Source organism: Apis mellifera, linkage group LG13, assembly GCF_003254395.2.
Source record: "Apis mellifera strain DH4 linkage group LG13, Amel_HAv3.1, whole genome shotgun sequence".
In the NCBI taxonomy this organism is placed as follows: domain Eukaryota; kingdom Metazoa; phylum Arthropoda; class Insecta; order Hymenoptera; family Apidae; genus Apis; species Apis mellifera.
In genome coordinates this window covers 5,837,328-5,864,558 of record NC_037650.1, presented here as the reverse complement: position 1 = coordinate 5,864,558, position 27,231 = coordinate 5,837,328, and the positions used below count along the sequence as shown (strand labels likewise).

General features: G+C 39.6%; 1 protein-coding gene and 2 long non-coding RNA genes across 9 annotated transcripts in view; 2 read left to right on the top strand and 1 right to left on the bottom strand.

Annotated features, from left to right (window-relative positions):
* LOC102654051 overlaps positions 1-27,231 on the top strand; it is an 80,147-nt gene that overhangs the window by 38,564 nt on the left and 14,352 nt on the right. For 2 of the 6 annotated variants that reach the window (XR_003306007.1, XR_003306004.1), the window contains one exon: positions 9,727-10,123. The exons of 1 other annotated variant lie outside the window; for it this stretch is intronic. This is a non-coding gene — a long non-coding RNA (uncharacterized LOC102654051). Of the gene's footprint in view, positions 1-654; positions 10,124-24,310; positions 25,209-27,231 lie in introns of those variants that run through there. 3 more of the 6 variants (XR_003306008.1, XR_003306005.1, XR_003306003.1) reach the window with 3 other exon arrangements.
* LOC100578957 overlaps positions 1-27,231 on the bottom strand; it is a 70,423-nt gene that overhangs the window by 34,239 nt on the left and 8,953 nt on the right. The window contains exon 2 of one of the 2 annotated variants that reach the window (XM_026444853.1): positions 26,090-26,225. The exons of the other annotated variant lie outside the window; for it this stretch is intronic. The gene's annotated coding sequence lies outside the window, so the exon portion shown is untranslated. The remainder of the gene's footprint in view (positions 1-26,089; positions 26,226-27,231) is intronic. 2 annotated transcript variants of the gene reach the window in all.
* Positions 19,308-24,150, top strand: LOC100578992. The gene is made up of 3 exons (XR_408716.3): positions 19,308-20,253; positions 20,322-23,679; positions 23,924-24,150. It is a non-coding gene; the product is annotated as an uncharacterized LOC100578992 (long non-coding RNA).

The following is a 27,231-nucleotide window of genomic DNA, read 5'->3' as shown; positions in this document are numbered from 1 at the left end:
TTCATATTATTCTTGCTTCTCTTTTATGATCAATTTGATAATACGTTATTCCTTTCAAATATTTTTTTTCCTCCTTTCTTTTCTTTTCTGGTTCAAATAGAAGAGATTTAATAATAATTGTATTAATGAAATTGAATTGCTTTCGAGCGGAAGCATTTATTTCATTTCCGTAGATACAGGAATAAATTTAATTAAGAGAAGGAGGTACCTTTGCGGTATCTGTTTTCCTTTTAAAGGTATTTCTCGTTAAGGTATGGCGCGTCGTTCGAGAGATCGGTTGATTTGATAAACGCGCGAAATTTCTTCTTCGATGGAAGAAGAAGAGTGAAGGAGAATCGAGCGAAATCGCGCCCCTGAAAAAAACGGGAAAACGAGGTTATTTCCTATATCACGCAACCGATGTTACTTTCGCGTGCTGTCTACAGATTATTCCAGAGAAAAAGGGGGAAAAATACTAATGGAAATATATTTAAGTATACGTAAAATTTACCATCAAGTCTCGATTCTCTATTAGCAATCTTGGAGAGTTTTATTCTCAAATGTAACACATTTTCGCTCAACGAAATTAATCATTTGGAAGCGTGCAACGTCGATGATCGATTCATGCAAGTATCGAAGTATCGTTACGTGCTAACATTATATTTTGTTGTGCAGGGATCAAAATCCAGAGCAGCACAACTGACCACAGCCCTAGCTTCGTAGATACACGAAACGAGCCGGCCGCATTCACGAGCGACGACTCCCAGGAGTCGTATAGTTGGTGACTAGTAATTAGCTGGACGAGTGACAGTATCTCCTTTATCACTCCCCGTGGGTACAACGAGCACGCGATATCCTAGCTCAGGCCTCGTATCTCAACATTCGTTTCCTATAATTTAATGTACAGTATAATTCCTTGTTATCGGATCAATCATAACGTATAATTCACTAATAGGTATTCGTTTCAACGGATAGTCGAGTATGAACGACGGGATCCTTGGGATCATCGTTGGAAGATCGGAGGAAGATCTTGTTTCGAGATCGAACGAGACCCGTTCTCATCTTTTCTCATCTTTCATTCTTCATTTTCATTCGAAGAAGAATCTGGCTAGAAGAGAGCCGTGGCTGGTTGGCGAATCTTCTTCTCCAATGCAATTCCATCCACCATACCTTCCATACCCTTTTTATCCTTGCTCGCTCTTGTGTATCCAGGTAGATTTGTACATATACCCTCCATCTCCGAACACTCCCATCCCTTCTTCCGGTTTTCATTCCCCGCGTGTCTTTCCCAGTTGCCGAGGCGTTTATCCGGATGCTTTTCAGCTACGTGCACACCTGGAAGATGTTCCACGGGAAAAAAGGACGAGTTCATAACCCGGGATACAGACGAGAATATAAAGCAGACAGCACCATCTTATAACCTTTTCCTCCCAACATCCTCAACATTTTTCTTCGTTTCCCCTCCTTCGTTTCTCGCTGTAACTACAGTTTTTCCACCTTTAAAAGGATCATTTTAGCAGCGAATGTTTACGGCTACCCAAACGAAATTTCGCGAAAATACATAGTTTTAGATCTATCAAAGGAAAAACGAAGGAATACGGAGAGATAATAATAAATAAAAAATTAGAAACATCGTGTAATGAAGATCTAACGATGAATATTTTTTCAATTCAATAAATCGTGGATTATTATTCTAACACGTAAACGAAAAAGGATATTTATAAATAATTCAAGAAGGTTTCATTTTTATTCGCTCAACCGACGATTCCGCTGAAAATTGACAATCATCGTAATCGTTTCACCCTGGCGGATAATTCATCACGAGTTTTCAACGGCATTTTCTCGTCGATCAGCATTCCTGATACGAGGTTTCCACTCCCTAGCCATCCACCCAGACCGACCGAAATGCGTATAATCCCTCGAATTTCGATCGCACAATAAATGACTAATCACGTGGAATGCGATTAATTAAACGATCCCCCTCCGTTAACCGACGTATTATTAATCACGAGGCTGAATGTTTCAACGGGTTTGCACCGATTTAATTAACATCGATCAACGCACGGATTAAAAATTAACATCGCTTCCGCCCTTTTCAAACTTTCAGCCTAATTAACTTCGACCCCTCCCCCACGTACATCCGGCGGGAAGGAATGGAAAATGAAAATTGAAGGCAAATTATCGGTTCCGTGGCGTGATGAAGCCCGATAAAGGGTTGGGAGAGACGTTGAAAGCGACAACTTATGAACAATCTTGCGTTGTATGTAACAGGTCCCTTATGCCATCGGGGACATCGTGCTCGCAACCATCCCCTATCCACTCCCCTCCCTTGTCTATAGGACGTTGTAAACTTGCTATATATATCTCGATATCTCGACGTAACATCGCGGCTCGTAATTTAGCCAACAGATTGCCCCGTTCTCTGACGCTCGCTGTTATATAAGCTCTGTCTCCGATTAAAACGAAACGTGGAAACGCGTTCAATCATTTTCGAAAATTTGTGCGATTGGCCTCGATTCGATCTACTCTACCCTACCCCCTTGATTTGCGATTCAAACGAAGTGGAGTGAAATTTCGAGAATGGAATAAAGGATAATAAATTATTTCTCGAGGAGAGAGGGATCGCTTCCTCGAAAGGATATTTCTGGATTAAACGGACGACTCTTGGAGGATTTCAATATAAATCAACGGCTTATGAATATTAACAAGTTTAAGTTTCTTGTTGACTTGTTGTTCTCTCGCAATGCTGAAGGCATTCTCGATCTCTCGTACGTGAAACTTCCTGTATTTACGGGACAATTTTTACTCGATGGTAAGGTTATGCTTCTTTTCGTTTTATACAATTTTTGGAAGGAATGAAAAATTCTTTATGCAAATGTCTTAGAAGAGATATATTATTCAGGTTGAAAAATGTTTCAAAGAAATGTGCTTGTGGAGGATCGAGAACGAATTTATTAGAGCAATACAGTAATGGATATATCATATCGTATCGATCCGAAGTGGAAAATTATACGATTCGTGTTAGGCTATTATTTATTGCCTAGAATCTAGTCCTCGGCAACGTTTATAGTCTTCCCTGGGTCGGAACGTTAGATAACGCGTAATGCACGCGAAATGCCCGATGCAATTAAACCGTATTTACGACTCCGCGTCTCGGTGGCGAACTTCGTTCATTGACAATAAAGCGAAAATGGATGTGCATTAACACTATTTTCGCGTGTTCATTCAGCGTCAAGCGGCTTAGCAGCCTCGACAACCGAGCGAATCCTCCGAGCGAAACCTCGTTTCTCGCAAATGATCGATAAAACCTAAAAACCCTGTTCGATTTTCCAATCGAATTTCGAAAAATACATCGATCTCTTCGCAAATATTTCCATTCCTCTCGTTCATATTTCTTGCCAATTCTAGAGGATTGTACAAATTCTGTCGCACGAGTGCAATTTCTAATTTCTTCTAAAAAAGAAAAGAAAAAAAAAAGGAGAAAGGAAAAAGAAAGAATCAATTCCATTAGTTAAACTTTAAATCGAAAGGGAAAAGAGATACTTATTTTTAAATAACGAGTTAACGACCTCCTCCTCCCTCCCCTCCCTTTCTCTCGGTGAAAATAAAATATAAAAGTACGACGTGGAAACGATGGTGGGCGTAATTTTTTTCGAATAAACAGCGCGACCGTAGTGTAATTCCGTTAGATACGATCTTCCGGCACAATGGAGCTGCGCCCGATTCAGCTTGGATAAATCAAAGCGGCGGCCACGATAAAACCTCGGGACTTTTCTTCCCAGACAGGGATAAACTCGAGAGCAAGTTTTCCAGGCCGAGGCAATAACCGCGCGACGTCGCGACGCCCCCGCAATCGTATTCATTCCGCTCGCTTTTTTATTTATTTGTTACCTCTTTTTTTTCCTTTTTTTTTTTTTTTAGCTCTCTTTCTCTCTTTCAATTTTTTAGTCGAATTAATTAACTCCATACACTCGCTAATACGGGATACGCCATCGCCTCGTTTGTCCTAGACTCGTTTGTCGTTCCACTAGCAAAGAAATCTTCTTTTGTGCCCGCTGAAAAAGAAACGACGAGGGTGACATGGTCACGTAGGGGTTTTAAACGATGTCTCTGTGTGTATCATTTTATGTCTTTTTTTCTCTTTCTTTTTTCTCCCCTCCCCCCTTCCTGTACCGAAGTAGTCTTCTCGTTTTCCCTTTCTTCTTTGAGAAGTCTCTTTCTCTCTCTCTCTCACTCAACTGGGTCCTCCTCGTGGTCGCCCTCGAGCGTCTCGAGAGTGGTTTCGTTTTCCTCGAAGTGACGCGCTTCGAGGTTGACTGAGGGGCTTGTACGAGGCCCAACGCCTCGGTTTAATGGGCTTGATGCATCGTGAGGGGTGGATAACCTTTGAGGACGGAGGTTGCTTAGAATTTTCGGTCGAAAGCTTTCGGTTCCCTTTGTTTCAAAGTTTCTTTTTGATTCACTTCGGCATTAAAATCCAAATACCGCTGATGCATTATAGAAAAAAAAAGTGCATGCTCTCTTTGCATGCACTCTCTCTTCCAAAATTCGTGATACATTTCCTGGAAATATCATAGATTCTTTTTTAAGAATCTTTTGAAAGAATACAAAATAACCATCGATTTCGAATTATTATTTTTTATACACGAGACAAGCATCAACTCTTATTTTTGAAACGTATCTTACCCTGTACAATGGAAAATTGAAAATATCCCTGAATGGAATTAATAAATCAAAAGGTTGATCCATCCCATAAAATCCAAATACCGCTGATGCATTATAGAAAAAAAAATGCACTCTTTACATTCGTGATACATTTCCTGGAGATATCATAGATTCTTTTCTAAAGATTCTTTTTCAAGAATCTTTTGAAAGAATACAAAATATTCCACGAAATAACCATCGAATTATTATTTTTCATACACGAGACAAGCATCAACTCTTATTTTTGAAACATATCTTACCTTGTACAATGGAAAATTGAAAATATCTCGGAATGGAATTAATAAATCAAAAGGTCGATCCAACCCCATCGTGAATCAATCCCAGCGAAACGTTCCATTCCAAATCCAACCATCCGCCGCCATTCATATCACGTAAAGCGGTATCCGGCGAATGATCCTACGTCAGAATCCGGACAGATTTATTAAGAACGATCCACGACGGCTATGTACGATCGTGTGTATATACACGATGGTTGATACACGCGATAAGCGGCGCGTCCCCACACCCCCGCGCTATATTTAAATCACGAGTTTACGCCGCGAAACCTTTGGCCGGAGTTAAGCGCGCGGATAATTGCCTCAGACGACAAAGTTCGGCTCGTGTTAGTTGGGGGGAGAGGGGAGGGAGAAAATTTGCTGACGGATGATTCACCATCGGCTCTCGAGTTTTGTATCACTTGGAAAGAAGACCCAAGGGGAAAATCGGGTCACTCGTCCGTCGAGAGGCATCGATTTACCGATGAATTCTAATTAGACCGGATGGAGAGCTCTTGGAGAGTTTAAAAAAAGGACACGTAGACACGGTCTTTCTTGAATGGGCGGGCGCGCGCGCGCGTGTGCCTAGTCAGAGGTTTATATTGTTCTCGCCCTGAGTGAAAAGGTGTATTCATCTCCGCGTAGAACGGATGCACGTGCGCATTGCGAAATAACCAATGGTGATAATGAATCGAGGAGGGGGGAGGAGGGATTATTTTTAAGCCCCCTCCCACAGTTTGTAATCTGAACGAGAAGAGATTAAATTTCCTTCGCGATGCGCTATTGGAATATACAGTTGTGTGTGTTTATAATATAAGCCGCGTATATCTATCGAGATATATTCCGATGTATTCTGATGCACAACGTTCGAGTTAATTCGAAAGGGAACGAGATGAAGGCAAGTAGAAGAGGATTGTTTGTTATTAGTTATAAATAATATCGAATTAGATAGCCCCAATAGCTTCGTTCATCGAATGCATATATAAATTATATAAGTTTGATAAATAGACGTCTATGAATATATCTTTTGCGCACGTTACGATTAAAATCGATTAAAATTGTATCAGAAACGTGATCCACGTGCCATGATTTATGACAAAACAGTTTCGATTCAATTTGGATCATATATAATCCCCTTGACACGGTATAAATTGGATAATAATTTGTGAAACGATGCAATTAAGATATATATATATATATATCCGCGTGTAAATTGAATTATTCAACTGGTTGTCCTTAAATCTTACTTACGTTACATTCGTCCGTTCGAATTTCACTCAAGTTGATTCATCAACGAAAGAAACACGAGGGAGGAATCGCGTTGAAAAATTGGCGGAACGAAATTCTTTCTACAAATTTCTTTCCAACGGCATTGAATCAGATTTCACGCTCTCTCGATGTTTTCCTCCGGCTTGTCGTACAGCTAACCAAGCTTAAGCTGCTTAGAACTTCGTAACCTCTCTCTCTCTCTTTCTCTCTCTCTCTCTCTCTCCCGTTTCGGAGATGTACACACAGGGCTCCACACCGCCCACGCGACAATGGCTGGGCTACGAATTTGAAGCAATAGCGCCATTGGTGGTCGGCGTAACTCTGATGTATCGGCGGATTAGGCAAGCAACCACGCCATTTCAGTCGGATTTTCCTTCGACCTCGATACTCACTCGCTCTCCTTACTCTCCCCCTGTGCAAATGGTATTCCGTCGAAGATACCGGTCGTAAAACGTCAACCAATTTGCCGGATGATCCCTGGCATCATCTCGTTCCTACGCCACGCTATACTCTTTAGTATTCATGGAATACCTTCCCATTACTTTAATCAGTGTTTCTAATTAGAACTTATTCCTGGATAATATTTCTCCTCGTCTCGGACGAGATTTAGTTCAGTTTTATTTCGGGATGGAGAGAGAGGGAGAGAGAGTGAGAGAGATGGCCTCTTTCGGTCGTAATAAAAATAATTTCTTTCGGGGGAGGAGGATTCTTTGGGTGGATCGTTTAATCTCGGTAAAAGGGAGTATTCGGGAAAATGAAATGTGTATACGTAAAAAAGTAACACTTGTTTATTTTTTTATATATATAGAATAATATGGAGTAACAAGGAATTTAAATAAATATATTCATTGTCGCGAGTTTCAAGAGTTTCGCAAACAGAGTTTCTTTGAAAGAAATAGCTCTTCGAATTTGTGTGAAAAGAAAAGGGATATTAAAAGAATCTTTGAAATTCTCTTTCTCGTAATCGTGGCATTGAAAAAATAATTGGCCCATAAAGAAAAATCAATTTCAACAACGCTTCCATTCTGAACCATGATTGCAAATATAATATACAGGGACTCGAGACGTTTTCGCGCGAAGGATTAAATAAATTTAAAAAAGAGAGAGAGAGAAAAAAAGAAGAAACGCGATTCTTTTGTGCATGTTTCGAGAGCGGTCGACCACGACGTTGGTCGTCCCTTGTACGTCTCTGATAAACGTGCAAGTTCGGCCACGAGGAAGGGATGCGCCATAATGGCGCAGGAGTGGTAGCCCATTGTCGTGTACACAATGAATCTCTCGTTTGAGCATTCCTAAGGAGAACGTCTCTGGCAGTTCCGGGATAAATGCCGCGAAGCATCGTTGTCAAACAACTTTACCTTACCGATCCATTGCCCACTCAAATACTTGGACTAATCTTCATACTAAACTAGGAGAATCCTGGGAGAAATTTCGTTCCCCAAATTTTATCGAACTTTGGATTGGATAAAATTCGAAATTCGAGTAAAAATATTTCGGATCGCTCGAGCGCTGCAATTCCCCAACACCGATTCCAAAATACAATTGAACACGTTGGAAATTTTTGAAATTTAATACGCGATTGTTTGCGGCCGGCACAAAGGGACGACGTTTAACCATTTCAATTTCCATTATGCGGGAATATTCGTTTCGAAAAAATAAAATTCATCACGGGATCTCGATTAACCAGCCACGATGTGGCCGGTTAACGCATTCGCGTTGCCATTCCCTGCCCGTTGGGGCGGGAAAATATCAGAGATCGATCGGTTTACACCGTGTTCACAAGGGCACACCGAGGGAAACAACGTTGGAACAATGGAGTTGGCCGCTTCGATACACATCCTTCAGACGTAAATTCCCTTGCGCTTGGTCGACATCTTACATCCCCTCGAATATTCCGCCATTATTCACTTCCTTTTCCTTCCTCCCCGGGCTCCATCCATCCGAGCACAAAGAGAATTCGCGATAACGGGATACATCGTTTCCTGGATATCCTCTCGACGACGGTGATCTCGCTGTTCGAGAGGAGGAGGACTCTCTTGTTGGCCCATCGCGTCGACCGATAAATTAAACGACTTCCGTAGTGAGAGGGATCACCCAGAGGCCGAAACTTGGAAAACGTTGAAGATGGCTCCTTAATGGGTAAAGTTCCGTTGACGAAACAATCTATCCGGCCCGTGTGTCGAGGAACACACACGGACGATAGAGAGATTCGAGAGAGGATGATTAGCAGAGGAAGCTTTCGTAAGCTTTTCTTCAATCGTTGTTGTCGCTCGAATTTTAAAATACGAGAGCGCGTTTCATATCTCGTATAATAATAAATTGTACGATAAAATAGCAGGAAAATTTTTCTCGATTCGAGATAATAACGAAAAATAGTTTCCAATAGGCATTTCCATGGATTTAAACCCGCGCCCTTTGTCACCGAATTTCACCCGGCGAATAAAACGTAATTCGTGTCCCGACGCTGACAAATTTACTTTTCCACATACGAGGCAATGTACTATGAAACGGGACAATACACGTTCCCATTGCCTCCATTGTTCCCCGCTAAATGGAGGCAACGATAGAGAGAGAAGGAAAGATGAGAGGGAGAAGAGAGGGGGAGAAAGATGATGGGGAAAAAAAAGAGAAAAGAAAAAAAAATTCCGCGAGAGTTCCTCATCAACGGTTCTCGTAATAACTCTCGGTGCATCCCCCTCCATTTTGTCGCGCGTTATTAATTCCTCGATCGTCGTCCAACCGACGACCTAGCGTATTCGTCTGTGCCAAAAATAAAATTGTTCCGGTCCCATTTACACCCATTCCACATTTGCACACATTTCCATCATTCTCAATGTTGTGCACAAAAGTTAAAACGGAATCTCGCGGATACTTTGAGAATCGGGCTATGTATACCGGCCAGCCTCTGGATACCGAAACGATCCGTCCCGATTCTCCACTGTCTTTATTTAGCGGTTAAATCTTAAATCCGAGGCAAAGGGGAATCGGGCCAAATATACCTTCTCCGCTTCCTAACGCAACGTTGCGGGAAAAAATGCATTCGAATCGAGAGCGAATATATTGCGAATATTCTCCAAATTTTCAAGATATTAAAATTGGCCGGTATATATCTGTCGCGCGATCAATTTGAAGACGAAAGGCGAAGATCGAAATTGAAATTCGAATACATGACCTCTCGCGCGAATTATACGCGAGTTCGATCGAGTTGGAGTGGTTCAAACACTTGGAGGGTTGAATCACTTTGCATGGAGGATTAACGAAGCCTTGGCTCACGCGTCGACACGTTGTCGCTTTCGAATCAGATTAAACGCGATGCAAACCTTCGCGATATGATCCTCTTTACGATGATAATCTGTGTCTCGGTTAATTCGCTGTGCAAATAATGATCGGAATATTGTCGCGCGCAATTTCGTAGGAATGGTATATAGGGAGGACGAGGAAAGGCGAGATAAATTAATTATAGGACGTATATAAATAATCGTTTTCGTTCTTTTTCCAGAGCTAATCTCTCTGGGGTGACGTTTCCATTCGCGAATTTACGCGCCAACTTCTCCTTCTCTCCGGTCTCTTGAGAATTCAACAACTTTCCTTTTACCTCCTATCGAGCAAAGAGAGGGGTCGGCCTGAAGCGCATCGTCTCGCATTGGCGAGAAACGTGAAAGGCGAAAAGGAAGGAGAGAAAGGAAGGAGAAATTTCGAACATGCAAAAATTCGTCGACCGAAAAGTCGAAGAGGAGAAGGAAATTTTAGAAATGTGGGGATGGAAGAAAGGGGTGGCGTGGCGAGAAGAAAACGCCAAGGATGAAAGAAACGAGAGAAATGGGAAAGAAGGGAGGATCTTTTGGAGAAATGGAAGGAAAGATAGCAGGTGGAAAAACCGCGAAGAAATTCGAAATGTAAATAGAAAGGGTTGGAATCAGACCAGTCAACATCCTCGCCTAGTGCATGCATGCATCTATATTCAACGTTATCCTTAACTCGTAAAGTAAACGTTCACGGAAGAGCATCGTGGCACAAAATATAAGCATTGAGATTCTACGCGGAGCCCAGAAACTACATCACGAAATTAAAATTCCTTCGAAATATGCGTGTGTTTATTCCATCGTGATAACACCGAACCAGATCCAATTGTCTGTACAATTCTCCATTATATATATTCCCGATTCACGATTTAAAATACGTTAACCCGTTCCATGTCGCGTAAATTTTTCACACACAAACAGGTACACCTCGTTATTATCCCGCTCATTAATTAATACAAATTTTCGTATATCGAATTTAATGAACGACACTGTGCACGCGATTATTTTACGCGCACTCGGATTTCGAACAGCATTGTTTCTAAATTATTAATTAAAACGGCGAGATAAATAAGAAAGTTGTAATCTTCCGACTTGTTATGGAAAAAACAACGCTCAATAAAAATGAAAAGAAAAATATTCGAACGATGTATTTTAGAAAAAAAAAAATATTTCTGGAAATATTTTTACCTAAATTTCGATTGTACTTAAATTGTACCTCGAGATTAAAAAATTACTCGCCGACTGTTATTGAAAAAGGAATAATTGTTGTGCACATTCTTGAATTAAAAGACATAAGAAAGGAAGCTTCTTCCTTTTTTCTTTCCTTCTAACCGAGTTTTACTCGGAGGATAACTGATTTGTAGCCGTGTACCGATTCAATCGCATAAATCTTCTTCCCACCCCTTTCTGTCCATTCTTTCTCTCGAGCCTGGCCTCGTTTACACTCACGAGTGCGAGTGTGGCGCGCGTTAACTTCACCGTTTCACTTAAAGAGTTGGTGCGCGTTTCCACTATTTGACATCCGACTACTGTCGCAATAATATCCTTCGCTCCTTCGCTCTGTGATTTATCCTTTCGAAACCCACGTCGCGATGCGAGGAGAGTTATTATATTAGATCTTCGAGAAGAGAAGAGTACGCATTTACGCGTAATTGCGAGACAATTTGAAACAACTTTTCGAGATCTTATTAGAGAGACGAGATTACATTAAATTCGTGGATTTCACGCATAGTTCGTATTCGTTTAAATTTAAATTAATCCGGAATAGGAATAGGATTAGAATAATGATTCTCTCCGGTAAAAAAAGATTTGTAAATAGTTTGGATTTAATTAAGTTACAAATTAATATTGCGGGAGTTAAAAGGTTTGTCGAGAGGTGTGCGAGGATTTTAATCAGGTTAAGAGGAATATGGAATTAAATTATATGAGTTTTTTTTAAAGCGTCTCTCGATGGGGGAAAAGTTTTGAATAATTTTATGATTCGATAAATTTGTCGATCGAGTGTGCGTTGAAAAATTGAGGGAAATAGAGAAGGAGCGTGCAATGAAGTTTATACAAAGTTGGACCTGCGTTGTGATGAATTAAATTTTATAGAAAGTAGTTTCGAGTAATTGAATTTTCAATCGAAATTTAAACAAAATTTATATAATTAAGGGTGGAGGGGTGCGGATATATCTTATAAGAAGGATATATAGAAGGAGAGGATAACTCTAGCGAAAGTTTTTAACTAGAAAAATAAGAAATGAGTTTCGCAAATATTGAACTATCAAATTGCCCTACCAAATTGAATTCGATTGCAATTTTTTACAGAAAAATTCTTCTTAAAAAATCTTCTAAATCTCTCGATTCTTCTCGAAGGGATGAAATTTCTTCGTCAAATTGATTCCTTTGTTTCGTAAACTAAAATATATATTATACGTTCTCTTTAATTTTTCATGGATATTCGCCAAAACATTTCGTTTAAAAACATTTCGAAACAGAATCCTGTATAAACAAATATTAATATTCGCAAATTGTTCTAGAAGAGGAGAATAGAGTTATAAAAAAATGAAACAAGGGGGAAGGGGGATAGTTTCTAATGCTGAAAATTGAAATTTTAAAGCAAATAAATGAAAAAAACGAGATACAAAAGAGAGAAGAAAAAAAAATATCAAAAAACATTGAAAAATTCGAACAAACGTTCGAACAAATGTTCAAAAAAAAAAAAAAAGATACAAAGAATGCATTAAAAGCATGGAATGGAATAAAAAAAATTGATAAAAATTTTAAAAAACTCAATGGAAAAAATTAATTGTTCTCCCATTTCAATTTGTAATCTTTCAAGACATTAGATTACAAAATTACATCTTGTTTTTGAGAAGAAAATTTATTAAGAGCAACATCAATTTTCACCAACGACAGAGCTCGTCACTCCATTCACTGGTGAATGCAAAATAATCTGCGATGCTTCTTAATCGGTGATGCCGATCTCCTTGTCTCCGCGTTAAAATCGAGTGATATACGCGACAAGTCATTGTCCACGTTCATAACATCCTGTCCCGACTACGTTAGTTTCTATTCACAACGAACGCACGGTCACGCTCCTCCCTTCGCCACCCTTCGCCACCCTTGGCGCTTGTGATTTATAACCATGCGTGTCACATTGTGTACCACCGATCGCTGCGCGTCGCGTTAACAATCTAAATGAATTGACGACGATTATACGGCAGCGAGTCGTCGTTTACAACTCCTGCAACCGTGTTACCACGGTGTGTGCACCGCGTATTCGCATCAACCATTAAAAAATCGAACGCAGAAATGCTAAATCACCGCTAAACCGATATAGCACGTTGATCGTTTCGTGCACGGGATGCCGTCTTTTTGTACTTTCAGTTTTTCCTTTTTCATTTTTTCTTTTTCATTTTTCTTTCCGATCTTTCTCGTTCTTGGCGCGAAAATAAAAAGCGGCTTAATCACTCACAGTGAAATCTTGGCGCAATTGTTTCGTTCGCGTTACGGGAGAGGGATTAAGTCGTTCGAAATCAAAAAATCGTGGATATCGATCTTTTGATACCGTGCAAAAGCAATTGTAAAACGACTATGCATACTAATGGGAATGGCTCTCGTGCCGAGAGCTATTGCGCAAAGGGATATTTGAATATTCGAAAACTCTTTTGCATCTTTTACATTTTTTGTTTCTTTTTTGGAAGAGAAGCACACGGTCGTCCATTTTCCCCCCATAAGATTGTGGAAATTCTTCTCGACGATTATTATTTAAAGATTAATCATTCGAGTATTTTAAATTTTCATTCGATTAAACGATCAGATGGATTTTTAGAAGAAGAAAATATTTAGATTATTTCTTTCTAGGACAATTTTCCTAGAAAAATCTTTCTTAAACGAGATCCATAAACGATTAATTCTTAATTAACCGGGTATTAAGCGAAACGAGCGATTTATTATGGGGGGAAAGGACGGAAACTATCGAATTACTCGGCATAAAAGCTACTTTTTATGAGCGGCACGCATACGGTCCAAAGTGCTCGGTCATAAAACGCACAATTAACTACAATCAACGGGCCTGAAAGTTCAATAATCGAGTTCTCGTGTAATTGGCTCTGATTCCGTAACAACGCGGCCTCTGTTAACGTGCGTAAGTCCATTTCGCGAGCCTTGGGAAGCTTGGACCGTTCGAAATCAACCGATGAACATCCTTTTATCCTTGATGATTTTTTTAATCCTTGATCGTGTTGAGTAAAAGTATATTAAAAGATATATATATATATATTTCACGTAAAAATATCCATTCTTCGTTGATACAACGACGAACATAAAAATTAATATCACGAGTCGCGAATAAATAATAGAATTTTACGTAAAATTCTCCCATTTTTGTCCCCTTTATAATCGGATTATTATTTCCTCGTTTAATTTGAAAAAAAATATATATGAAATAATAATTGATATTTTTCACCAAAATATAGCGGAATTATATATAGGAAATAAATATGGATAATCGTAACAGGTTCAATTCCGAGTCGCACATCGCGATGTCTATAGATTAATTGAAACTGAAAATTGAAGATTGCAAATATTCTCCGCACAGATGCGAGGGAGTGGTGCGCTCAACAATGGTCATTACATTAAGAGATTCCTTACGTTACGAGTGTTTAAGGAAAAATAACGAGAAAACAGGCGTACAAGTGTTGAGGAAACAATCGTTTCATCATTGTAATTAGCATGTTTTACGATCCCGGTGCACGAAAAGGAAGTGCAGTGAGCTAATTTCTCGAGAAAAAAAAAAAAAGAAATTTAGGATGATGCGAAATTTACGAAGCGTTTTTGAATTTCACGATTCGAATGTATCGCTTTTAATATCGTCGCAATCCATGGAAATATATCGTTCGAAATGATGGAAAAAAATATCGAATGGCGAATGAGAATCATCGTATTTAACACGCGATAGACGCGCGACTAATTTTCGACGACCCAAATTCCGTGATCGAATTCGGCCGCAATTACCTGCCGATTCCCCGAACGAAAGGAATTGTCGCACGCGTCCACGCACTTCCTGATTAATGTTACGCCCCGTTTATTATCGGGTGATTTTACGTGGACGACATGGGGCTCATCTAATCGTAATTGGACGTTAATTATAATGCGCATAACGGGGATAAACAAGCTAATCGAATCATCGAGTGATCGATCGGAACGAGTCAATTGAATATCAACGCAAGAGCACGTGAAAATACGCGAAAAAATCTTGAAGAACACTGACCCGATACGAGAATCGTGAAAACTTGTTGAAAACTCGTATAGGATGAATCAAACAACTTCGAATGAAAAAATCCCCTCGAGGGGATGAAAAAGATTTTTAAGAGTCAATTACACCCTCTGAAAAGTAGATACTCTATCAAAAAAGAATCTCACAAATATACGTATAATTTATTTCCATTATCCAAGATTACAAGATTTTATTATAAATTTTCATTGAGTTTGAATAATTCAACTCATTAATGGGGACACTTTTATAACATCGACGGATATTTTACCGGAAGAGAATCGATCGTTGCAAACGTAGATATCGATACAAAGATCGTTGTAACATTTTTCGTGTATTATTTATTCCTTCGAGTTTCTTTCTGGACGCAATTTAATACGCGTCTAGAACTGGACGTCATAAGAACGTTAATGTACGTTTCACGTTTCAGATCATAATTCAAAAAGATAACGGGGAAACTTTTGATAAAAGCCACGTAGAATTGTAAAAGGGATATTACGGTTATAACCAACGATACACCACGCGGAATTCTAATTACGTCAAACTCGCGAGAACGCTCTTTACACCGCGAGCGAAACAAAACGTTTCCGACTCGCTCACTTTTTTTCCAACTTTCCATTCCCTCTCCTCTCTTCCCTTTGTTCCCTTTTTAGTCCTCGACATCGAGAGAGTATCGCGTTGCTACGTAGAATTTCCCTACGATCCTTGAAATAAAAAGAAAAGAAAAAAAAAGGAAGAAGAGAAACACGAGAGTCGATAAAGGAAGAAATTTAAAAATGGGTCGACGTTTGGCCAATCGAGGGGGAGAAAAATTTCGCCTCTCGCGGAAGCAAATTTGTTTCCCCGAGTGTTGTGAAGTTTTTTTCATAGGTTCCTCGATACACCATGGCGACCATAGTGTACGTTGCTCGCCACTATCGGCGATAAGGGACGAAAGTTCGGGAGGATCCTGATAAAATGAGCGTGTTTCGTTTACCCAGCTGGATGGCCGGGTTTGCCTCAAATTCTCGTAAATATTCCCCGTTGAATCTCCCAATATTTCACCAGAAGTTTCTTCCTCCATTAAATTAAAAATTCCAAGTGACCGCGCTGTAGGAAAATAACGATGTCGTCGCGATTGTCATCTTTAAACTTTGGAAAGAATATCTCGCGACTGCCAAGATAAATTTGCGAATATGTTAACGAGAATTCGGCAATTTGAAAATCTTCCCTTTTGAGAAAACCGATTATGGGATACCGTGCATCGTGTGAAGAGAAATCGACGTTAAGGGGATGAAATTTCGAATCCCTTTTGAAAATTTCCATCAGGATTATTCGTAAATTAATTACCCCGTTCGTGAATTGGAGCGAAAGAACGCGCGACCAAGTCGAACAAAGAATCTCGATCCGATTTGAATTCCGATCAGGGCTCGAAGATTCCCTTCAAGCTTCATGCCAGAACGCGGTCTTGAGCTCTAACCAATAATTAGATTATCCTCGACACCGTTCCGCCATCTCTCTCTCTCTCTCTCTCTCTCACTTCACATAGAAATGAAGTGATGGGATCGCGGGCGCCACTTGTGCCAAACATCCAGGGAACTGCTTCAACTGCTAATGGCCCTAATCCCTCGATATCCCTCGCTTTTCGCGTCACCGGTCACCAATTAGCGCGCTCGACTTTATCTTCTTCTCTTCAATTAATTCGGGGAGAATGTGGAATGGAGGAGGGGGATGAGTCGAGAATGGAAACGAATCGTTGGAGAGTTCACCGCGTCACAACCTTGTATTCGTGGATGAAACAAGCGGCTCGGCTCTAATACCGATTCGACGAGCATACCGGTTCCGGCTGATAGGATTACGTTCAATGAGCATTGCATCCTGGTAATTCGAATTATTCCAACGAGGGCACGTCGAAGATTGGACGGCAAGCAAAAACGAACGCTCGAGTCCGAACCCTTCGAATGGAAATTCGCACGCTCGGCCAATAGCGTCTTTCCTCCTTGGAAACTGTGGCCTTGAAAAGGGAGGAGGAAAGGAAAAATTATTCCGTGGGAATTCTCGATAGGCAGTTTCTTCGTCCGTAGTTCCTGGATATTTTATCCTTTTGGCCGCGGGCGTTAATTACTCTCCACTCCAATGGAAAATATTCAATCGAAACTGGATCGATCGATCCCTGCCATTGTTTCGCGCAGTCCCTTGTTAAGCATGGAACCGCGATAATTACTCATTCCGAGGAAGTCGTGCCTCTGGCTACGAATCGTTTTCTTCTTTTTTCTCTCTCTCTCTCTCTTCTCTCCCCTCCCTCATTTTTGCCGACCACCATTTAATGCAAAGTGGAACTTTTAACGAGGTTGATGGAACGAGGACTCGCGTCAAAAACTATTTTCCAAGGTTCGTCGCGTACGTGGCTATTATCAAAATTACCACCGATTTGTAGGGTTCTCTGGGCGGCTTACGCCCTTATGACGTAATCTGTGACGGAGTAGAGCAAATCGAGGGAAACTATTTCCCCTCAAGCTCCCGCCCGCGTTTCTCCCTTGCTTAATTTTCTCGTTTAATTTCCGATTCCGATCTCTTCGGGAGGGGGACGGTTTTACGGGTCGTTTTACAAATCCCTATTTATCATTCCCGATATATCGTACCATACTTTGCTCACTGACATCCTGATTTGAAATCTATCTTAAATTTATCGAATCTAAACTTTGGAAAATATTAAATATTTCCGAAGCTTTCCGATACTTGTTCATTAAAAATCCTATCTTCTTCGAAACGATCAAAATCCTATAATTTCCCGTCCAATTCCCGACCACGAGACGTTTATTTCCATGATTCGTTTAAATTTTAACGAGGAACCGTGGCAAGAAGCGGCGTTGTAAAGTCTTACTCTCCCCCGCGCCAAGGAGATCATCCCAACCGTAATGGGGCACTATTTATTTAGAAGAAACTTGTGTAAAAGGAAAAAAAGAAAAAGAAAAAGTAGCCTGTGAACGACGTAGCCTCGACTCGAGGCAAGAGTTGTGGAAGAATTTTTCTCGCGAACGGCCACTACACGTTTCATCCCCCCGTTTAAAACATTCTTGCCATTCCGATCGATGCGCGAATTTTTCCTCGCCACTTGCATCTTTTTATCGCGATCAAATTCGTCCAGTGAATTTTCCGCTCCGTCCGTTTATCAACGACCAATTTGAAAATTTTCCAACTCGAAGAAACGGAGTTGCGCGCATTCGAAACGTTTTAAGATGGAAGAAAAAAGAAAAAAAACCTATCCTCGAAGTTATTTTCCCGTGATGCGATCCATGTTTAACGATAAACGTAACAAAATGGCGAGTCCTCCGAAAAATAATTCAAAATTATGGCATAGAGTTTCGTGCAGCAACCTCGTGGAGTACAGCACAGTCTTTATTTTTCTTGGGATAACGATGCTCGTAGGAGAAACATTCGTCCTTCGAGAAGAAAGTAGAAGAAAGAAGGGGGAGGGGAACCGGGAATATGAAAATTTTGAGGTGAATCTCGAAATATGAAAGGAGTGTATCAAGTCAGAATCTTACGGCAGAAATTCTCAGACAAATACATTCTATTCTATGAAATCCAGACCTCTTTTCTTCCATTATTTCGCGGGATTCTTTGTCCCATTCCTTTTCGTAAAACCTTCGAAATTGTTATACAATGTAACAAGAATCTCAAGATAAATTATACGAAAGAAAAAAAGAAGAAACTTCTTTCGATCGATTAAATCGACAGGTTGCCCAGATATATATATATATGTAATATGGATATTTTGTCCGTGGTATTTTTCTATTCAGACGGTTGGATACCTCGCTCTGGGGAAAAATATACGCTAGATAGATGCATCGAATGAATTTAAACAAGAGGCAAGAGAATACGCTCTGTAACAAGATGAATGCGAAGGGGAGAAGTTCTCTTTTACGAGCGATTTTTTCCTATCACGCGATGCTTTCTTGAATGCTCGGATAAAAAATTAAGGCGCATGAATTTATAAAGAGCATCAAGATCATCGAGGGGGAGATGGAATTGTGGAACGTTGGCTTCGAGATCTCTGAGGCTAATTTTGAACCCGGAATGAAATCGGAAACGACGACGAGGTAAAAGACAAGAAAAAAAAAAGAGAAAAAAGAAAAGAAAGGAAGAAAGAAAAATCATACCGGCAGAAATTAGGGGAAGCTCGTGCGATAATTCGGTTTCGCGTTTCCGGTCATTCCTCATTCTTCTCCTCGCTCACGAATTTTTCATGGATTTCCGGCGTGAAATAGAGAACTCCTGCCACGTGAAAATATCTGCCGTTCCATTGTTTGAAAGTAAAGTTTAAAAATTTCATCGGTAGTATTTTCCACAATCGTTCGCGAGGTTTCGAATATCACGAATATCACTTTTTCATAAAAATTAAAATACAAGTACAAAAATTATTAAATCTCGCGTGATTTGGACATAGAGGGGAGGGAAAAAAAGTAGACTATTTTTAATCGATAAAAATAAAATTTATTAATCTCACAGGAAAGAATAATAACTTTTCTTTCTTTTCTTTTTTACAAAAATTCTTTCAAAATTGCCCATTCTTGATATTCTCTCTCTCTCTCTCTCTTTTTCTCATTCCAAACACATTCTTCTCGTTCACTCGATATAAACTCGTATACGCATTTATCTCAAATACTTCATAATTCATAAATTCATTCTAATCATTTCTGTGCATTTCAAATATTATTTAAAAGGAAAGAAAAAAAATTACCACTTTTATTTACAATTTTTCACAAATCACACTTCACGCGTTAAAATCGCGTAGAATTAGAATGCAGAAGTTGACGTACGAAATCGAAACGAACCGATTTTACCATACATATACATATATATATATACACTCATATCGAGGGCGCGTAATTAAAATGATCGGTCGGCCGCGTTTTATCGGGTAGTATGGCAATTGGTGCGGTTTAATAGGAGCGGGTCGAATATCAGGGGGCAGGGGACCGAGCGAGATTAAATCAGCTCGCGTTGCAAATTAAATTCGAATGATGCGCCGCCCGTTTATCTTGTTATACCTCGGCTCGGCCCGCGTTTCCTAATAATTGAAATTTCGGCGGGGCGAGTGAAAAGCCTGCGCGATATGCCTCCCCGTGGTGCGTTTGGGGAGGAAGAGCGGGGTTTTACGGCGGTGTGCGTGGATAGGCCTTATTCGGTTAATTCCGAATTGGAACGAGTGGAGGTTCACAACGATCCACACTTGCGGTTGGCCGAAACGTTAAGCACCGATTGGACTTGGTGGTATTGATTCGATGGCGTGCCGGTGACATGGTTGGTTACCTTGGATCCTGTTCGAGGACAACTGCGTTGTCAGCTGTTTCCTCGGGAACACGAGAAACCTCGCGATTGTCGGGATTCGGTCAAGTCTGTGTCCATACACGGCGGGACAGCCGGGTGACGAAAATTTTGGTAATAGGAAATTCGAGGATTTTCACCACTTCGAGTACGGGTGAGTACAGGGTATTCGAAAGCGAAATTTTTTAGGAGGAATATTTTATTAAGATTTCTTTTTTTTAGGAGGTGAATATTTTAGAATTTTGTTATTATGATATCGCCGTTCAGGAAAATTCTGATTCCTGAAGGTAATTCGATAAAATGAGAAATTGATAACGTTATTTATCATTGGTGGATAAAAGCGTTATTATGGATTAAATTGTTACAACGAATTATTTATTCGAATTTCGTCATCATCGTTCCGGTATTGTTCCATCGAGACGTATTACGAAATTGCCTCTGTTGGTTGGAAATCTTGTATTAACAAAACGTATCGTAATTACACAACGAATTCGTTTTGTATGCAACGGGGCAACAATGAAGATTTACCGTGTTCGTGTATTTTGCGATACAGTCCCGGCCGAAAGTAGCAGCGGGGATTATTCAACTCGGAGCCACGGTTTTATTGTACAACCGTCAATTTATTTCTTACGCTCGTCGCCGTTTTCCAGCTTGGAAAAAATCTTCAACCGTGGTGTACATACTGTAATCCTTTATATAACACATTTAATGCGACGCAGAAACTTTTTCGTCAAAGACAGGCTGGTGGATAAAATGCTCGTGAAACGTCACGTAAGGGTAAATCGTTACACCGTTTACCAATTATTTATATATCTTTGAGGTAAAAAGATAAAACGTTTTCTATTTTTTTTTACTTCTTTTTTTTTGCCAATATAAAATCCAGCACCCGTACAATCCAATTATCTGTTAATTAAATCATTCTCGTTCGACATTTATTTTGCAGACGTCGACACCAATTTTTCTTCATCCACCGACAGAATCGTAATTAAACAATTTTCCGGAACGATAAAATTCTACGTTGACGTTATTCGAAACTCCATCGAATCTTCGTAAACGATTTCGAACTTTTGCCCGGCATTGTATCGCGAAATCGATTGTCCATGGAGGCGGGTGGAAATTTCCATGGGGAAAAAAAAAAAAAAAAAAAGAGGGAAGGAAGGGAAAAAAAAAATCGGTGACATTGCAAAATTGCAACGTTCGTTCACTCGTATCGATGTTAATCCCGATCTATGTGTTGTTAAATGCGGAAAAATTTCACAGCGATAACGAAAAAGTACGGCGAGCGTGTCGAGCCAACACGGTTTCCTCCACCGCGAAAACGTCAATAGCAAGTGTGTTGACCGAGTCGTGGAACGTTTCCACGCCGATACGAGTCGATCGCCTGATATTTCCCCAGTGGTGCAACAACGTGGCGACCAACCCATTCACGAATCGAAACGCGTGGCGTACACACACGGGGCGAAAAGCGTATCGCGAGTGCTCTTCCTCGATCGAATTTAAACGCGATAACAAAGTGCAATCGAGTCGAGACGAGAAGGAAAGTGGCTCTGAATGAAGCCAAACGGTCGGCTAATTGAACGCCCGATAGTTTCTTCCCTCCCACTATTTACAGTGGAAATATTTGGATTGAGAATTCTCCGTGTTGATCGATGATTAATTCTCCGACAGTACGTTTGGAAATTGTGGAATAATAGAGAGAGATAGAGAGAGAACGTAGAAGTCTGAAACGTTTGTATTGCATTTAGAGTACTTTCTTCGAAGGGGAAATTCTGTTTCATCGAATTAAAATTTCGTGCCAACTTTAAATTGGAGAATATATAAGGGGAATGTCGACTCGTTGGTAAGAAAGAATAAAGTTTCCAAAAGGATTAGAATAATCGGGGGAGATAAGATCGTTTAGAAAGATGATAATTACCTTCTCTTCTCTATCATTTCATCCTGACATTTCGAACGACCAATTTCGATCGCGCCGAAAACGTTTCCGACGAATTCACGCGCTTCGATTTCGCGAAAAATCCGGACAATTATCGGCGTTCACGGAATACGGAATTCCTCGACGCGGAGTTTCAATCCCAGCCGACACATACGAATCGCGATAATAGAAAATCATTTCGAACTTTCGCTCTCTCCTTCCCCTCCGCCTCATAATCCCCGCAAAATTCTCTTCCGGGTGGGGAAAAAATCTTATCATCGAAGTGATTCTCAGAGAAGACAAAACGAACGCAAAATAAACCCGTCTCCCCGGAGAAATTACCCAAAGTGGCCATCCGTATTCGACGCGCGGTATTTCCATCGATAGAAAGGATAAACTCGATACCTGCTGCCGATTTTTCTTTCCGATTAAACGATGCAAACGATGAGCGCCAAGTTGAATTCCTCGAAGAAAGATTTTGGAAAAGTGATGGTAAAAAAATATGGAAACTCTGGTTCATTTACCCCTCCCCGGTGCGTTCGCGGTTTCGAGTTTGTTGCGACGAAACGAGGATAATCCTTGATGGCGTGGGCGCATCGAGGGGATCAAAGTGCGCGCGTTAAATCGGTGGCGTCACGAAAGACGGGGGTGGGAGGGTGGGAGGGGGTTTGGCGAATTCTCTGCCAAACCGCTTTGAATACCCGGGACACGGGCCGTGCGCATTCGAACGCGTCAACGCAACATTCCAGAGACCGCCTCGCTAACAAGGACAGACACTTCGACCCATTGACGTCACGCCGCGTTTCTGATCACGTTGCATCACGTTCCATCCACACGCGTTTACGAGATAAGCGGAATACCTGCGCGGGTTACGCACGTTCGACTTCTTTTTTTTTTTAATATGTTGATGTTGCTCTTTCGTTCCAGAGATTTTTCAACGTGGATAATTAATCGTACGTTGATTTAGTATGCAACATTTTTCTTTAGTAACCTCTGGATGGAATATTTTTCAACGATGGATGGATACAGTACCGTTGGAAACGAAAGAAAATAGTGTAAAAGAAAGCTTGCGTGAAGAAAGCGTTTTTAAATTTTTAATTGCGCGTCGAGCATGATTTTTTATTTAAAAAAACGATTCTCGAAAACCGCGTGTACCATTTGTTCTTGCGAACGTGGATAAAGTTAAATGGAGAAAGGAGATTTTTTTTCTTTTTTAGAGAAATATTTCTCTTGAATTAAATATTTGTTTTCGGATGGAGATGCTACAAGCGATAATACGATTTGGAATTTGAATGAGGCGTGTTTAAGTCACGTAGGAAGCTCGGGAGAAAGAGAGAGAGCATTTTCTTTATGAAAATATCCAAGAACGTGGAAGAGATTTTGCAATGACTCGACAGAGAGGAGGAGCGCATAAGGAAAGAGAATGATTTCGTAGGATGTCATTTAAAAAAAATAAAAGGGAAGGAAGAAAAGAAGGTAGATACTTGGAGTTGACTTTTCTCAGCCTTCTTAATGATCATTAGAGTGAGACAAGTGCAATGATATACTCGCTGGTTTATTACGCAAGGAACGGTGTCACGTTTGAAACAAGTCTTAAATTCATCTTCTCGATGAGACTGTCTTCTCAGACAATGCAAATATAAGATCATTTCCGACGCTTTTATCTACGTATGTATCTATATTTCTTTACAATGTTATTAACATTGTTAATTCATTGTAGATCGAACGCAACATTGTGTTATCATTTCTTTCAATTTATATCTATTATTTGATTAAAGTTATAAAAGAGGATTTCAAAGATTTTTTTATCGAGGAGTGAAATATACAGGATTTAAAATATCCGAATGTTTAAAAAGTAAAATGAATTATTTGTGACTATGAATTAATTAAGAATTATTTATGACTGTTTCAGATATAAATGTTGGATAATATATCTTGTAACGAGTTTGTACGAATTATTATCACAATGCACGAAATATATAATATTATCACATAATACACGAAAAATATTTTTAAAAAAAATCTTGTATCATAATGGAAGTATTTGAACAGTCCAAAGTTACGTAAACATAAAATATGGTTATTAAAATATGTATTACAGGGAATAAAAAAATCTTTTTGTTTGGAAAAAAATTTGCAACAACGAATTCGTTCCATTTTCAATGATAAATGCAAAAATAATTTTCACATTAATAATATTTATTACTAATATTCATATATATAATAAAATAATATTTACTATTAAATTAAATTATTACAATCTATCCATTTAAAATTAATTTTTTTAATAAATATTCGTAATAAAAAAGAAATCATTCGTAGTAAAAAATACAATAGTAGAATCGGGTAATTTTATTTCTTTTTTCTCTTGGAAACCCTGCTCACTTCCGAGTGGATTTTCTTCACTTCCGGAAACGGTTCGTGAGTAGGCTTTATTTTATGTTGTGGAAAACCTACGCGAACAAACGGATCGTTATCAATAGTGAAATTAGAGACTCGTGATTTGATAAACGATCAAAAGATGGAAAGATATTGAATAAAGAAAAAATAATGAACGATTCACAATTTCTTTACGAGAGATCGGTTGATCTCGAACGAGATGATTAACCTCGTTTCACGAATCCATCCCATAAATCTTATTATACCCGTTATATATTAATTAAACAAAAGTTTCACGAGTGGATCAAATTTTAATAACTCTACGTCGAGCGTAGAACGTTCGGTGACAAAAGCGTAAACTGGAAGAATATAATATTACTCGTGATGAAAAGTGAAGAATGTTTCATTTTTCGATTTTGCACTACGAGAAAAAAAAAAGAAAAGAAAAGAAAATTGGAACTTGACGAAAATAATAAAGAAAAACGCGAGAAACGTGGACGGTAATTACCTTCTTTGGAATAATATTTCAATGGGGAAAAATATTGGAATGCTTTTCAGAAGCGGGAAAAATGAAGGAGGAAATATATGTCTCGTCAGTGAAGGGAAATGGGAAAAATTAGCTCTTTAATCAGCCCTATGAAAACCGATGGCACGAAAGAAGAAATCACCGATCTGAAAGGATGATGGAACAAAGAATACCAATTCCCTGGACGGGACGAAGGAAAAGCGAAGCACTTGGAATAAAGTCCCTGGTTGAAAAGCGAGGGGAATTCTTCGGTGGCGGTGGCCTTTCGCGTGGTAAAAAGCTTCAATGAAAGGTAAACAATTAAACTCGGCATCGGGCCGTGGAACGTGACGATGTCACAATCCACGGTGAATTAACCATGTAAGTAAACGCAATTAAACGGCTGTAAACAGGGGACTCGAACTGCAACTCGTCGCCGTTAAGCCGATCTCTCTGAATTTGTGTACCCTCTTCCTCCATTTCCTTTTTCTTCCTCCTTTCATCTCTTCCCCTCCCCCCCTTCCCCTCTTTTTCATCGTTCACTTATTTTCACCACTCCGTTTAATCTTTGTCCTTTTTTCCCTCCCCCTCCCTCCTCCTCTCTCGCCTTTATCTCGTTAACGACTCTCTGACCGAGGACCAATTATATCGGTCGGTCACGCGCACGCTGGCAGAATATATTAACTATATTAAGACCGAATGCAACAACCAGAAAAATGGTACTCGTTGTAACAAACGATTGAACTCCACTTCTGGCTGATTGCGGAGAATTCGATTTCGTACGTGCAACACCGATACAATTTCGAAGTGTTTGAGTGGTTGTTGGCTGAGTAATAAACGAGATACTTTTGGTTTCGAGTGGGACAATCGAATTGGGGAAAGTTGGAAAATTTCGATTCCACTCACGGAGATGAATTTTTCGTTTCGAATCTCTGTATCTGTGAGAATATATATGTTTGATAAGATACGGGAAATATAATTGGGGAGTATAAAGATGGTTGAACAAAGATGGTTGCATAAGAAAGTTTCTTCTTCTATTTATAGAGATAAATAAATTTTTCATTAATATTAAAAATTGTTAGCCTCGTTTAATTTCAATTAAAAAAGGATATTTCTCGTTTAATGGAAACGAATGTTGTTAAACAGGATTTTTTTCTATACAGATAATTATTATTTTCTAATTGATCAACTCACCTTTCATTAAAATCTTCATCTTCCTGTCGTTCTCTTGTAACTCGCGACCGTATAATGTCGGTGTCTTCTCGAATAAATAACGAAAAGGGGCGGCAGGATCATCGTCATAAATATCTTTTAAAATAGACATTGCGCACTGAAACGCAAATTTCACATTTTTTATTATCGATAATCGTACGTATGATTTGTGGTGGACAGAATATATGTATATTTAACAAAATTTTTGTATCTATAAACCTGCAATATCTCGATATCGGACAATATGAAAAACGTCGACGAACTTTTGTCGGTAAAATCAGTTTCGTACATTTCATACATTTCATTATCGCTGTTATTAGTTTTCTCGAAATCGATACTTTTCGATTTCACAACTTGATTGTTAGTGTCGTTCAACAAATGGAGGATAACTTCGTCTACAACCACGTACAGGCTGCATAAAGGAAATTTCACGTAAAATTAATATCGATACACGTGAAAAATGTTCACGAGTCATTTTCGTTTCGTCTCATACAAAGCCTCGCGTCAGATATCGTGATTCTTCTAAGAAAGATTTTCTAAGCTAAATTTTTATTACATCGCGTGTAAGTTTGTTAATCGAACGAAGATGCTCGAATCCAACAAGTCGATTAAAATAAACTGTGCTTACTGTGGATCGTATATCAATTCGAGGCCTCCTTTATAGCTGAGAAAGTTGTAAATGCCAATGTAGCTTCGGCTCGCGATCCGGCAATAAACTCTGAACGGTAGCTCGTCGCAGGTCGTGGCCAGCTGTTCGAAAACGCGTCACGTAAAGGGTGAAATTTTATGAAACGTTTAATTCTCTCCGCGTGCTCATTTTCACTGAATTTTCTCAGTGACGAAGCGCAAAGCGAATCGTGTTGAATTACGGTAAAAAAAAAAAAAAAAAAAAAAAGAAAAAGAAGAGAAGTGAAACCATTCAACGATTGATCCAATTCTTCTCCATATAAATATATATTGAACACGATATGACTCGATTATTGATCGTAATACGGTTAAATGTCAAGTTTATTGCGTTAAATTCGAATATCGATTATCACGGGGGACGGTTGAATGGTGGAAAAAGAAGTGAAAGAAAAGAGAAAGAGATTTTTATCCACAATCGCGGAAGCTTTTGCATTGTG